We start from the raw sequence: 14,538 nt of genomic DNA, 5'->3' as shown, positions 1-14,538 counted from the left end.
GTAGGAAGGATAGTATAACAAATATAACGTCATTATTTAAATGCAATGACTTACCCAATGTCAGCAAAAGATCAAATGTAGGTCACGGTGAGTTTGTTTAGTAACAAATGTGTGGTAATAACAGATATACATATAATCATTCGTGTCATGATTCTAGCTTGAGCAGTGCCTGAGAAGAAAACAACAAATACAAAATTTAACCCAAGTTAATGAAGTGTGAAAGGGACTATAACGACCTAATTCTGCAATCTGGATGTATTTCTTAACAAGACGCATCTCCTCGGCAAGTTTCATGAATTGGTATAAAGGATTCTATGTATACAAGATGCAAACGTTCAACGTGATCGATGAGCTAAACTTATAAACTTAGCCTAAGCCAGCAAAGCTTGAACTCCAAGTCACAGTGACCTTCTTTTGTTGTAAGTTGTGGTACCAACAAATATGCATGCAAACATCTAGATTGATGAATCAAGCACAAACAAGGCATGAGACATAAACTTGAAACACAAACTGAACCCAAGTCAGTTTTGCATGAAATATGGGTCTCAATGAACTACTTTTGTGATGAACGTCAAGTGCCCATCAAGATGCATCCTCCGTCCAAGTTTCATGTTTTTTGGCATGATAGAATATACAATAGGCGGAAAAAAGGTTTACAAGTTTGAAGTTATTGTGCCCTATTCGTTCTAAGTTGGACCATATGTGTGCCATGCCAACATTTCTCATGAATATTTTAGGAAATTAATTATATTACCTTTCTCAAAGATGGAATATCAAAGCCAGAAATATTATGTTAACCTATAAATTAGTGAATCCGGCAGGGTTTTGCTACAGTAGCTGTCTGACGCAGGATTTTAATAGAATCAATATACCCAGCAAAAGAATCCTATTTTTGTCGTACTTTTCATTTTATCAAGTTAGAAATCATGTTATTGTTCATTGTTGTAAGTTCTTTACCATGGAGAACTTGTTGTTTTTTTTTATCCTAATGTGCAAAATTGTTTAAGTATGATAAGGACTATTTTGAACCGCATTACGACTCATCATTAGGTTACACTCTCGCTCTATTCGCGTTGAAATTCACTTGTCCGTTTTGGTCATTATTACTGAATCACGTTTGAATGTACAAATAATATTAAGGGTAAATACGCCTGTCACGGACATTGTTAGGACCACTTAATTCTTTCTAGATGTTGTATTCAATGGGCATTTTTCTGTGCAGTTAAAAGATTTGACTTGGCTATTGTCCTAGCCGGCCCAGACACTGACGATCATCGATTGGCGATCTGAGATCATGTGATGTGAACTGGAGTCTATAAATATAGGTGCAGAAAACGGTGGCAGATAGCTTCCAGGGTGGAAAGGTTTGAATGTGTAAGCAAAAAGAATTTCGGCCTCATTTACAAAATCCAATTGGAAATCGTAAATTTCTTAACACAAAAAAATCCAGAAATAAATAAAAATTATTATTCTTAATTTAAGTAGATTTATTTCAGGTTGGTCACTGACATAAATTTTACATTGAGTGATCACGCTACTATGTGAGAATGTGTTACAGTGAATCCGACTAATTACGCGGGTATTGTGCATAATAATAATAATATAATTGATTTCAATATAAAATTGCATTTTATAATGCACATATACCTGTGTGTGTGTGCGTGTGTGTGTGTGTGTGTGTGTGTGTGTGTGAAGGCAAGCTAAATATACGATGGTACCATTTTTAATTAATAGATTTTTCGCATCAGTCCAATCAAATGCCTGAAGATATCGATACGTTCACTGCGTTCTCAAATTATTCCTTTATTGATCCAGGTTTTTCGAGAGGGTTTTGATGCTCCATCTGAGTGGTTCCAGGAGTCGTTGACCAAAATCCCCGTCTTGTTATAAAATTAGGGTTAAAAGCTCTACAGATCCAGTGAAAGGAAAATAAACAGTGGTATATTTCATGAGAGTTTGAAGAGTGGTTTAAAATATTTCATCTAAACAAACACGAACCTCAACGAAACTGTGTTCACATTTATTGATCTTTTGTAAAGTCTCTTAGCAACCACTTATCTGCCACTTTTACTATGTTTACCTTTCTCATCAAGTTGAAATGGGTTTTTCTTCTAACGTGACAAAGCCACTTCTAAAATGTCATTTTTTTATCACGGGTATTGAGTCTAAATTTGAAAATGACATTTCAATACACTATGTATATAGTTGTCATTCAAGTTAACATTCATTATGAGTGGATGTCAAACTTGCACTAATCGATTGTTAACTTTTTTAAAATAAAAATAAATTTAAATAACAATAATAATAATAATAGGTGGTAGTGATATTATTAGTATTGCTATTATTATCATTATTTATTATTAGTATTGCTATTATTATTATTATTATTATTATTCAGCCACCATATTATGTATTCCTGGTTGTACTCTACAACAATATCAAAGTGTTGACCTTGTTTTCACAACAACAACAACAATAACTACTACTACTATTACTACTACTACTACTACTACTTGTACGTCTTCTTTTTCTCATACTGCTACTGGTTATGCTGCTGATGCTACTACTACTATTACTACTGCTACTACTACAAGGTTGCATTACTGCTTATGTAACTACAGATTGTTCTAATATTTCTACTACAGGTTGCATTGCTACTACTACTACTGATACTACTACTACTACTACTACTAATATTATTATTATTATTATTATTATTATTATTATTATTATTATTATTATTATTAATATTATTATTATTGCTTCTTTATTACTCTTCTTCTTCTTATTGCTTCTTTATTACGGCTATTGTTGTCATTATTATCATTATTATTATTATTATTGTTGCTGTTATTATTATTATTATTATTATTATTATTATATTGCTTCTTTATTACTCTACTTCTTATTGCTTCTTTATTATTATTATTATTATAATTATTATTATTATTATTGCTTCTTTCTTACGGCTATTGCTTTATTATTATTATTATTATTATTAATGTATCTTTATTACTCTTCTTCTTCTTATTGCTTCTTTATTACGGCTATTGTTATTATTATTATTATTATTATTTCTTCATTACTCTTCTTATTGCTTCTTTATTATTATTTTATTATCATTATTTATTATTATTATCATTATTGTTATTATTATTATTATTATTATTATTATTATTTCTTCATTACTCTTCTTATTGCTTCTTTATTATTATTTTTATTATCATTATTTATTATTATTATTATTATTATTATTATTATTATTATTATTATTATTATTATTATTATTATTGTTATTATTATTATTATTATTATTATTATTTATGCATAGGTTACACTACTACTACAGGGTGAACTGCTAATACTACTACTAATCAAATTATAATAATTAAAGAATAGAAAAAGAAAGAAGAGGATGAAGCCAAGCTACATATTGATTTGATTTAATTGAAATATGTGCTGTAGCATTCCTGTCTCTCGTGTGATTCAATCATATTTAGGACTCCCGGGTGGCCGAGTGGCCTAAGACGCTCGAGTTCACAGATCACTGACATTTCTCCTCTTTCCGTCCAGCATTGGTAGACCTATGTGAGGGTGTTTACCATTAGCTCCCCGTGGGTCGGTGGCTCTTCCCGGGGTTTTCCTGGTTTTTCCTCCACCAAATATACTGGCCGCCATATACATACTATTATGTACTGAAAAATGGCGTAAAAACATTTTTTTAAAAAAAACAAACAATAATATATTTATATGTGCAGGATTAAATAGTTGAAATTAATGAAAGAGTCGAATAAGGAATTATGTCGTTAATATTATGTTTTTCAATAGTTTTTCAAAGATCTAATTTTATCAAAAAATTACCGAATAGTTTCCATTCTACAATTTATTTTTATTTTTTATTATTCACACTAGCGTGAATTGTTTCTTTGTTTAAAAAAAAAAAAAAAGGTCCATAATATGCAGCTCACAACGCAGTGAGTTTCATCTCTTTAATTATCAATTAATGCTCTCTCGATCGATCGAGCACATGTATGTCAGAACTATTTCCTTATTTCTAAATTGTATGTGTGGATTCTAGTTATAATGACCACGTTTCAACAGAAGGGAGTAAGTTTGCATTGACTTTGTTCCACTTGTACAGCTTATTTTCTACATAAGTTAGACTATTATGTGAGTACAGTATGACACAAGGGGGTATAAAGATTTATGGAAAAATCAGGTCTTTCTTTGCCGAAGTTATTCCCCCTTACTGGACCGTATCGGTGAACTTGTTATATCGCTCTCAAAGAACACAGTGGAAGAAATTTAAAAATATGTTTATATCGGAGATTCTCTGAGGATATTCCAATCAGTCAGGTCTAAACTATAGTATGATATATTCCAGGACTGAGTTCCATTCCGTTTTCAGTCCGTCATAAAAGGTCTCAATTATTGCGGACTTACTCTAAGCATTCAACACATCGACCATTTTGAGGGATTTTCTGCTATTCAGGTTTTGGATTACACTAACGGATTTTTAAAGGATTAAAACACATGTTTGCTGTAAACAATGCCTAATTTGAAATGTAATGAGACCTATGATACTTGACGCGCGATGCAGTAGTAAGCAACTTAATATTAGGCGCATGATACAAACTGTCGAAGAGCTTCCGGGGCTCGCGTGTGTGTGTGATTTGGATTTTTAACGTAGCTTTAACAATTTTTCAGTCATATCGCTACGATGTCTGCCGTGTGACAGTTAATAGTGATGTCTAGCACTGGGGCATCATGCCGCAGACATGTAGCATGATGTCCCACCTAGTCACATTATCCTGACACCAGGCCGACCAGTCCTAACACTAACCTTTTAATGCTGAGCGCCAAGCGAGGCAGCTGTTAGTATCATTTTTGTATGACTCGGCCGGGGATCGAACACACGACCTCCCGCATCCGAGGTGGACGCTCTAACCACTAGGCCACCGGAGCGGTCTTCGGGGCTCGTAAAGTCGCGTATAACTATCATCCTCTATCTAGTACAGAATCTCTGAGCTTATTTTCCCATGACGTACTTGCGCTGATAAGAAACTATTAATCGATCGCTGTAGCTTGGAGACGGAGATTTTTCTAAACGAGCAATCATGGAAATGGCGTCACACTTGTGACAATGACGTCACTAACTCACCAATACGAGGACACATATTTTACTACTGTAGAAGTACTATATGAGTTATAAATAACACACTTGAGAAAGAAAAGAAACAAAAGACATCGTTAAAGTCTGTAGCTGTTGTCGTTGTTCACTGCTAGAAGCTGGAATTTACGGGGTTAATCTCGTGGGCTTTGAAAAGCTATCGAGTGACATACATTATCAAAAACAAGGTTCGTGCATTATAATTAATTTGATTAGCCACTACAGCTGAAGCCTTACATGAGAATTATATAGTCCACTCAGCTAAATCATATACTCAGTCACGTGCACAATACACGGTTAACCTGTTTAGGCTAACCTATCACAATACACAAGGTATAGTCATTAATCTGGAAAGTTTAGCACTGAATAAAGATGCGCATTCTTACTTTCAAGTGCACTGGTCAAAAGGTCCTTCTATGCAGGCTGAGAAGTACACGGAAGAATCCTAATGGTCATGAACTAAATACAGTACTTGACATATGTTAATAAAGCATGACATGCATTCAGTTATCAATTATCACAATTCGAACATAAACAACATCCAATAAATGAACTTTAAAATGTCAGCAAAGGCACGGATATATAAAATGTTAGTCACATAAATACAAAATGTAGGTCACAGAGATATCCGATTTTTATAAGGGTGTTGAACTTATCATAGTGAATTCCGTCACAATGTGTCGTGATTCTAGGAAAGACACCACACACATAGCATTCCAAAAATGCATTGATGAGTGAAATGTGGATCACAGTGACTTACTTTGGTGATGAATTGCATCACCACCACCACCTCCACAATCACGTACCTCCGCCAACGATTGTTCATCCTATTACAATATTTGCTATGATTAGGCTAAAGTGTTCACTTTAATACCAGTAGGTGTGGAAACAGTAGCTATGTTACCGGTTTTATTTTGAACAGCTGCTTTAACTTTTCACTAATGGGAAGTGTATAGTTTCTCAAAAGTCACTGTGTACTTTTGCTAAATGGCCAACTATTTGTGCTCTTTTACTTTCAAAACGTTCTAATGAAAATCGTTTAATTGAATTTAGCTTTGTTATTTGGGTCTTATTTGGATCTTATTCTTTTTTACGTTCTTCATAGTGTTGTCAAGCAAGCCATGGTAGGTTTTCAATAATAATACTATTTAATTTACAACACGAAAGGCAGTCATGTATCCTCCTTCTGGAGTATCCGAAATAAAGAAGAGCGAGATGATGCTAGTGCTGAGTTTGCCATCAAATCGCGGGTAGTTAGCAAGCTTACAAATCTCTCAAAGGGTGTGAATGACAGGCTAACGCAAATGAGAATCCCACTGCCTGGAAAAAGACATACAGCTATCAACAGCTCCATTTCACCAACCATGACCAACTCATATGAGATCAAGGCCAACTTTTATGAAGATCTGAAGTCTCTTATCTCAGAAGAACCGAAAGCAGACATGTTTATCATCCTCGGTGTCTACAGTGATAGAGCTGGCAAAGATCACCTGAAATAGCCGGGTGTCATGACAAAAGAATGGCTTTGGCAAATGCAATAACATTGGAGCCCTCCTACTAAGGAAATGCACTGAATATGACCTCCAGATCAACAGCAGTCTTCTGCATGCCAAACGAAAACAAGACGTCTTTGATTCACACATACACGAAGCACTGGCATATTTGTGGTTACATCATCATCAGGAGAAGAGACATGCTGGTTGTCTGAGTGACGAAGACCATGCAGAATGCTGGACTGACCATAGACCCATAGTCTCCAAACTCAATATCCACATTCAGTCTAGCGGACGACTAAAATGAAAACAAAGTGCCCATAAATTTTAGTGTCTATAAATAAAATTAAGACAGGAGAATATGAAACTGGCATTTGGCAAGGAAATGTGCAGCGAACTAGAAACAATCGATACGAACTCCGAGGATGACGAGGAAAACTGGACATCCTCTAGAGGCTATGTATTCAACTGCATCCAAAACCCCTGATTCCACCACACTTAATCATAAAGATTGGTTTGATGAGAACTATGCTGCCACACAGAGATTTCTGAGTGATAAACATCGGCTAGAGAAGGTCTGTTTAGAAGACAACACTCGGTTAAAGAAGGTCTGTTTAGAAGACAACACTTCATTATATTAGAAGGCAGCATTCGACAACATAAAGAGGGCAGTCCAATGAAAACTCAGACAAGTATAAGTCTCATGACGAGCAGTAAGACACATGATATTCTATCCTACGCAGATAGGAATGACATGAAGAACTTCTCTGTAGAACTTCTATGATGTTTTGAAGACAATCTACTGGCCACGATCATCGGGAACATCTCCAATACTGAGTGATGACAGCATCACACCGCTCATTGACAAAGACAAGTTACTTCAAAGATGGACACAACACTTTCGCAGCATCCTCAGTTATCAGTTATCTGTCGCTGAGGACGCAAATGATAGATTTCCCCTAAGTGGAAATCAAATTATCACTTGCTGATCCCTCAAAGCTGTCTGAAATTGAGAAAGCAATTAACCTGTTGTCAAAAGACAAATCACCTGGAGTAAATGATATACCAACAGAAGTCTAAAATGCCGGGTGCCCGCATATGGTACTGAAACTGGCTGGACTCTTCAAGTCAAAGTGGGCTCAATGAACATTTCCTCAGGAGTACATGGATGCATATATCGTCCATTTATACATGTGGAAAGGCAACATACAATCCTGCGACAACCACCTAGGCATCTCCTTGATGTCAATAGCCGGCAAAATCGTCGCCACAACTTTACCAAATCGTCTTTTGCATCTCAACGATCAATGACTCCTGCCAGAGAGTCTGTATGTGTTCATGAAAGAATGACAGACCACAAACATGGTGTTTGCAGCTCGTCAACTCCAAGACGAATGTCAAGAACAGACCTCCAACCTGTACACGACATTTTTTGACCTGTCAAAAGCCGTGATGCCTTTGGATGCTCGTGGCAATATATGGTTGCCAAGAGAAATTCATGGTGATGGTTCGGCAATTCCATAATGGCGTGTTTGCTCATGTCGTGAATTACGGTGAGTAATCTGAACCAATCACAGTCACCTATAGAGGCAAGCAAGGCTGTTTGTTGGCGTCAACCCTTTTCAGTATTATGTTCTCTGTTTACTGATGCCTTCCGCGACTATGACACTGGATCGACATCAACAACCCAACTGACGGCAAGCTGTCAATAACTGGCGAAGTTACAGGAAGTGACGGTTTGTGGTCTTCTACTTGCTGATGATCCTACCCTGGATGATAAATCTGAGTTTGACATCCAACAGATTATGGACCATTTCTCTTCAGCTTGCGACAATTTTGGTCTCACAATCAGTATTAAGAAGACTGAGGCGATGCACCAATCAGTACTTGAAACGCCTTAAATAGTCTACCATCACAGTAAATGGCCAGATACTCATGTGCAGTCCACATTAATGATGAAAAACTGCCAAAATTGCTCCAGCAAGTGTGGCCTTTGACAGACTACGCGCAAATGTGCGGGGTCGCAAAGGCATCAGTCTGCAAACAGAACTGAAGGTCTACAAAATTAACTGTGTTGCCGACCCTACTGAATTCATGCGATAATTGGACGGTGTGCAGACGTCATCCCAAGAGGCTGAATCATTTATACACATGCTGCCTAGGAATATTAATGAGTATATGCTTGCACTACATGGTCCCAGACACTGAGGGTCTCACACAGACAGACATTTCGTGCATCCACGCTCTGCTGATGACATCAAAGATGAGATGGGCAGTCCACATCACCAGTAGTTCAGAAAAGCTACTTCCAAAGAAGCGAGCTGGAAGAATGAAAGCGATCTCAAGTGGTCCGAAGAAACGCTTCAAAGATTCGATCAAATCATCCTAGAAACACTTCAACATCGACCCTGAGCATTGGGAAATCACGCTTCACATAGCTCAGTTTCGTCCATACTCGGGAGCTACATATTTTGTACTGATCATCTTTACAGAGGCAGTACAGAAGCGCGAGCAACGTACATCCCCGAAGAGCAGCACGTCCGCTGTTTATCAAGCAAACAAGTGGCATCTTCAGTGAAATATTCTACAGACAGTTCAGATGACAAATTGGCCTCATCAGCCACTCACATGCTTACAGCATCCAAACCAGTCAGTGATACAATGGTCATCATTCAAGGATGATCAAAAACAGTTTTAATATTATTTTAGTAAGGGCTGTTTGTAAGACTGGTTGACTGATTCAGCACCAAATGTATTATTATCAGATAATTACGTTGTTGCTATTCTTATTGATATAATCCTGGGAACAGTTATCACCTATACAGTGTCTGTCACATAGCCTGCCTACCATAATTGCTATTGTGAACATTTTGACGACCAGTGTCCTAACACAAACGTCTTTCCATAACTGACCGTTAAATCCGTACAAATTAGGTAAAAGTTGATAAATATTGGATGAAATATTTCTATAAACCGTGTTTTGGTAAAGCCTATACTAGATCTAATAAATGGTGAGGAAAAAGACCTCAATGTTTTACAAAACAAAGCTAAAACAAAGTGAAAAATTGTAACGAAAATCCATTTTAATGTGGTTCTTTTTATAATACAATGACTAAAATCTTGAATAAATGGGGAAGAAATAAGTGGCACAGCGGTAAGGTTTTAACTCCTGCTCAACACATGATTTAGACCAAATCAGAGAAGGGTGAAATATGGGTCTTAGTGATCTGCATTTCTGATGGTGGATTGGTACTCTTGAAGATGCATTCCCTCATCAAATGTCATGACTCCAAATATAATAGCGTGCGTTCAGGGTGAAAAAAAAACATGAACAAACGCACAAAGGCTTAATATGGACTGTACAAATAATATGCATGTGTGTATAAAGTCACCAACATCCCCTGAGAGTATTAACTATGTAAACCACTACAAGCTATTGCCTATGATACAGGTAAGAAACAATGATTGAGATGCAACGTGGCTGTACATACATAGATTGTTTTATGATACGTGAAGACACGGATGCTGACGCCAGAGGTAGTACAATAGTCTATCTTCTCTCTTTCTCTCTCTCTCTCTCTCTCTCTCTCTCTCTCTCGTGCTCGTGCTTTTCATAGTACCCCCATGACTGCATAAATGATAGTTTGAAATCCATTTTTTTTTTCAACGTTTCGAAATATTTATGACGATTTTTCTCGTTCTAGAAATGACGTCACTCATAACAGCACAGGCCGAGTTTTACTTAAGACCAGTAATGCTATCAGTAATTGTGAACAATTAAACTTTTCAATGATTTTGGCATTTTTGGAAATTATACTGGGGTACATTTTACCCAAGAAACGGGGTTTTAATCTTCATATAATTTCTGCAAAGACATAAACTACTTTAACGTTTTTCTGCATAACTGACCATACGGATATAAACTACTCGGTATACGTAAGACAGCACACCGTCCATCCAGCCACACCGTTTTATCTGCAGGTAGAGCGCCATTTGAACAAGAATATAAATCCCCCGCCATGTCAATGGTTCTGACGGATGTTAAAATTCCCTCAAAGGTTTAAAATTACTGTTGCAGCCCTGGTATTGTACAGATATTACTTGTAAAGGGCGGTAACCCATTAGAACAGAAGCATATTTCTACCCATTATTAAGTCGCCTTATATTTATTTCTATTGTATCTCTTACTGTGATACTATTCTATTCTAAATAGATTTTATACTATTCTATTCCAAATAGATTTTATTTATCTAACTTAGATAGATAGATAGATAGATAGATAGATAGACTGAGATTGCTTATATATTCGAGAAAAAACAAAACGGTTTTTTCCCCTCAGCTTGTGCGGACTAGACGGATGGGTGGACCTGGATGTTTTGTTGGCTGTTTTAATGTATTCGAACCTCCAGACGAACGAGTCTGTAGAAGTCACGAGATTACATACTCTTACTTCCATTCGGATTTTTATTTTACAGATTTGAATATTTTACATGAATATCGGTAATCCAATATCCAATTGCATGCTTTTGATTGAAGGCGTGTTATTATATGTTATGGATAGGGTCATTACACCTATATATGGATAGGGTCATTACACCTATATATGGATAGGATCATTGCACCTCTGTTTGTATACGGTCATGATATCATTTGTATATAAATAGGATCATTACACCTTGTATATAAATAGGGTCATTACACCTACATATGGATAGGGTCATTACACCTATATATGGATAGGATCATTCCACCTCTATATGGATACGGTCATGATATCATTTGTATATAAATAGGATCATTACACCTTGTATATAAATAGGGTCATTACATCTGTATATGGATAGGGTCATTATATTTGTATATGGATAGGGTCATTATATCTGTATAGTTATAGAGCATTATCCCTGGATATGAATAGGATTATTACACATGTATATGGATAGGGTCATTACATCTGTATATGGATATGGTCATTATATCTGTATATGGATAGGGTCATTATATCTGTATAGTTATAGGGTCATTATCCCTGGATATGAATAGGATTATTACACCTGTATATGGATAGGGTCATTACATCTGTATATGGATATGGTCATTATATCTGTATAGTTATAGGGTCATTATCCCTGGATATGAATAAGATTATTACACCTGTATATGGATAGGGTCATTATATATGTATATGGATATGGTTATTACACCTGTATATGGACGGGGTCATTACACATTTATATGGATAGGGCCAATACACCTCTATACCGATACGGTCATTACATCTGTACATGGATAAGGTCATTAAACCTGTATATGGATAGGGTCATTACATTTGTATATAAATCTAATCATTAAACCTGTACATGGATAGGATTATTACACCTGTATATGGACAGGGTCATTACACCTTTATATGGACAGGGTCATTACACCTTTATATGGATAGGGTCATTACACCTTTATATGGATACGGTCATTACATCTGTATATGAATAAGGTCATTAAACCTGTATATGTATAGGGTCATCACACCTTTATAGGGATAGGGTCATTACATCTCTATATTGATAGGGCCATAACACCTCTATATTTATACGGTCATTTCATATGTTTATGGTTACGGTCGTTACATCGGTCAATAGATACGGTCATTATATCTGTATATGGATAGAAAAGACCACGTTCCAGCTTGCTTTTCCAGTAACGTCTTGATGTTAGTGTCTATGCTTGAAACACAGTAATAGCAACTATACAGTAACTGTTACTTCAAGGTTACGCAAAGAATGTTAATCCCTTAGGGTAAAACATAAAAATAAAAAATGATGATAGATTCGGAGCATACTTTTTTAAACTTATGCTGTTTGTGTTTGCTTATGTTGGTATTAACGGCACTGTTAATACACTATGACTTGATCAGTGGAGGAAAATGGAACTAAGTGCCTTTTATAATGACACACCGAAGCAGTCGATCCACGCCTTCGCCTTGGGCTGGTATCGAACCCGTGACCTTAGATTATGAGACCGACGCTCTACCAACTGAACTATCATGGCTCACTATAATTAATGAACTGAAAAATGTTGGAACGATATTCTCAAGTTTTCATCAAAATTTTAATGTACTTCTAATTTAAGTTTTACTGACATAATGTTTTATTTGTTTACAGTATACCCCTCTCATCGCACGGAACGACTAGGATTGTATCGCACACTTCAAACTGGAGCACTGTGACTCTCTTTTAGTACTATTTTAAAAGTAGTTACAATTATTTGTTGGATTGAATTCACAGCCTCTTCATCTATTGGTACAAAATTGCAATAAGAAAGCACAGTTGAATGAAAACATTTTATTATCAAAACCTGATCGCTATGACCTAATTCCCAGGATATTAAACACTTCAAAATAAAATATGTGCTTATGATATAATGCTTTTGACCTATTGCCACCCAACGTTTATGTCAATTGCATGCAGGAATTAAGTTATGTCACAAAACTCGGTTGTTGTGACCTTCATTTTATGGTAATTTGGTCACACTCCCAGATTCTGATTCATGTCCTATTCACTAACAACTTTAGTTTTTCATGAGTTAGACATAAGATATCTAGGCAATGTGTAGCATGAATAATTACAACGCTAAAATTTTGTCAATGTTTATTTGTAAACGCTAGGACCAAAATCTGAATAACTGGGGCAATTGCTTCAACTTACGAGTCTAAATTTTCCATGATCCTATGCTGCAACAGTTTCTTTCCGATTTAACGTATCTAGTAATTTGATTTTAGAGTTGAAGATAACTTTAATAATTTTGACAGAAATGCACCTATTAAAGATAAACTTTATTGTATTGCCATACCAATTTCAATGGGCGTGTGTCCATGGTCTAGAATTTTTATGTAACCTATTACATCGGATTCCACACTGTCTAAATTTCTGGCGTGTTTTAGCATTTTATGAAGAAACGACTGTAATAAATATGTACCTTTTTAAGGAACTTGTTAAATGTACGGAATTTATTAAAGCGGGATGAGATGAAAAGATGCGGGGTTTTTTGTGAAGAAATAATGTGTATTTTGATTTTCTTAAATAAAATGTTTACCTAATATTAGTCTAATCAAATCAACAGCATCTCTAATGGACCTCACAGATTTACAGGGTGATTATTTACTTAATGTAAATTGATATGCACAACACATTTTATTCTTGTGTTATAGGTGTTGACGATTTACTTTCTATTAGGCATCTTTCCTAAATAAGGAAATGAAGTTTGTTTGCCAGATCTCCATCGCCAAAATTAATTGAAGATGAGCCACGCTATCCCATCACGCAACAAATAAATTGACTTGCTTCTGACAAAGTACATTGTTGTGCATTATACGTATTTCGTCACATCCTCGACAGCAATAAATCGCCTCCTTTATTATGGCACAAATTATTGTGTAAACAAACTGACGCTCTCACGGGGACCACGTACCTTTCGAGACTGGGGTTACCACTCAGAGGCGTCACAATACCTTACCCTGTCTCGCGTTGCTGAGCTCTATTTTAAGTGGAAGAAAGCTCTGCGAACGTCTGGCATTTTAAATTGAACTAAAATTGAATTACCAGATTTATCAGCTGCTTGAATCATACATGAAAAATAAACAGTGCACAGTAAAATTTATGAAAATTTCTGAAGTAATGTTCCTTAATGCATTTAAGGTTACTGTATTGTTATAGGTATTTTTTTGTCGTATGCATTTTGTGGAAAACACTACAAAGGTAATTATACATAATAAAAGATCATATTAATTAAGTATACATACTATACATAATTACAATTACAATGCCATAATATTCTGCAAAAATCAAGCAAATAACTTACTGACCTTTACGAAGCTGT

The sequence above is a fragment of the Sinohyriopsis cumingii genome, chromosome 12 (genome assembly GCF_028554795.1).
Source record: "Sinohyriopsis cumingii isolate HCF-2022 chromosome 12, ASM2855479v2, whole genome shotgun sequence".
Lineage (NCBI taxonomy): Eukaryota > Metazoa > Mollusca > Bivalvia > Unionida > Unionidae > Sinohyriopsis > Sinohyriopsis cumingii.
The sequence above is the reverse complement of the archived record's forward strand: the minus strand, read 5'-3'. Positions refer to the sequence as shown.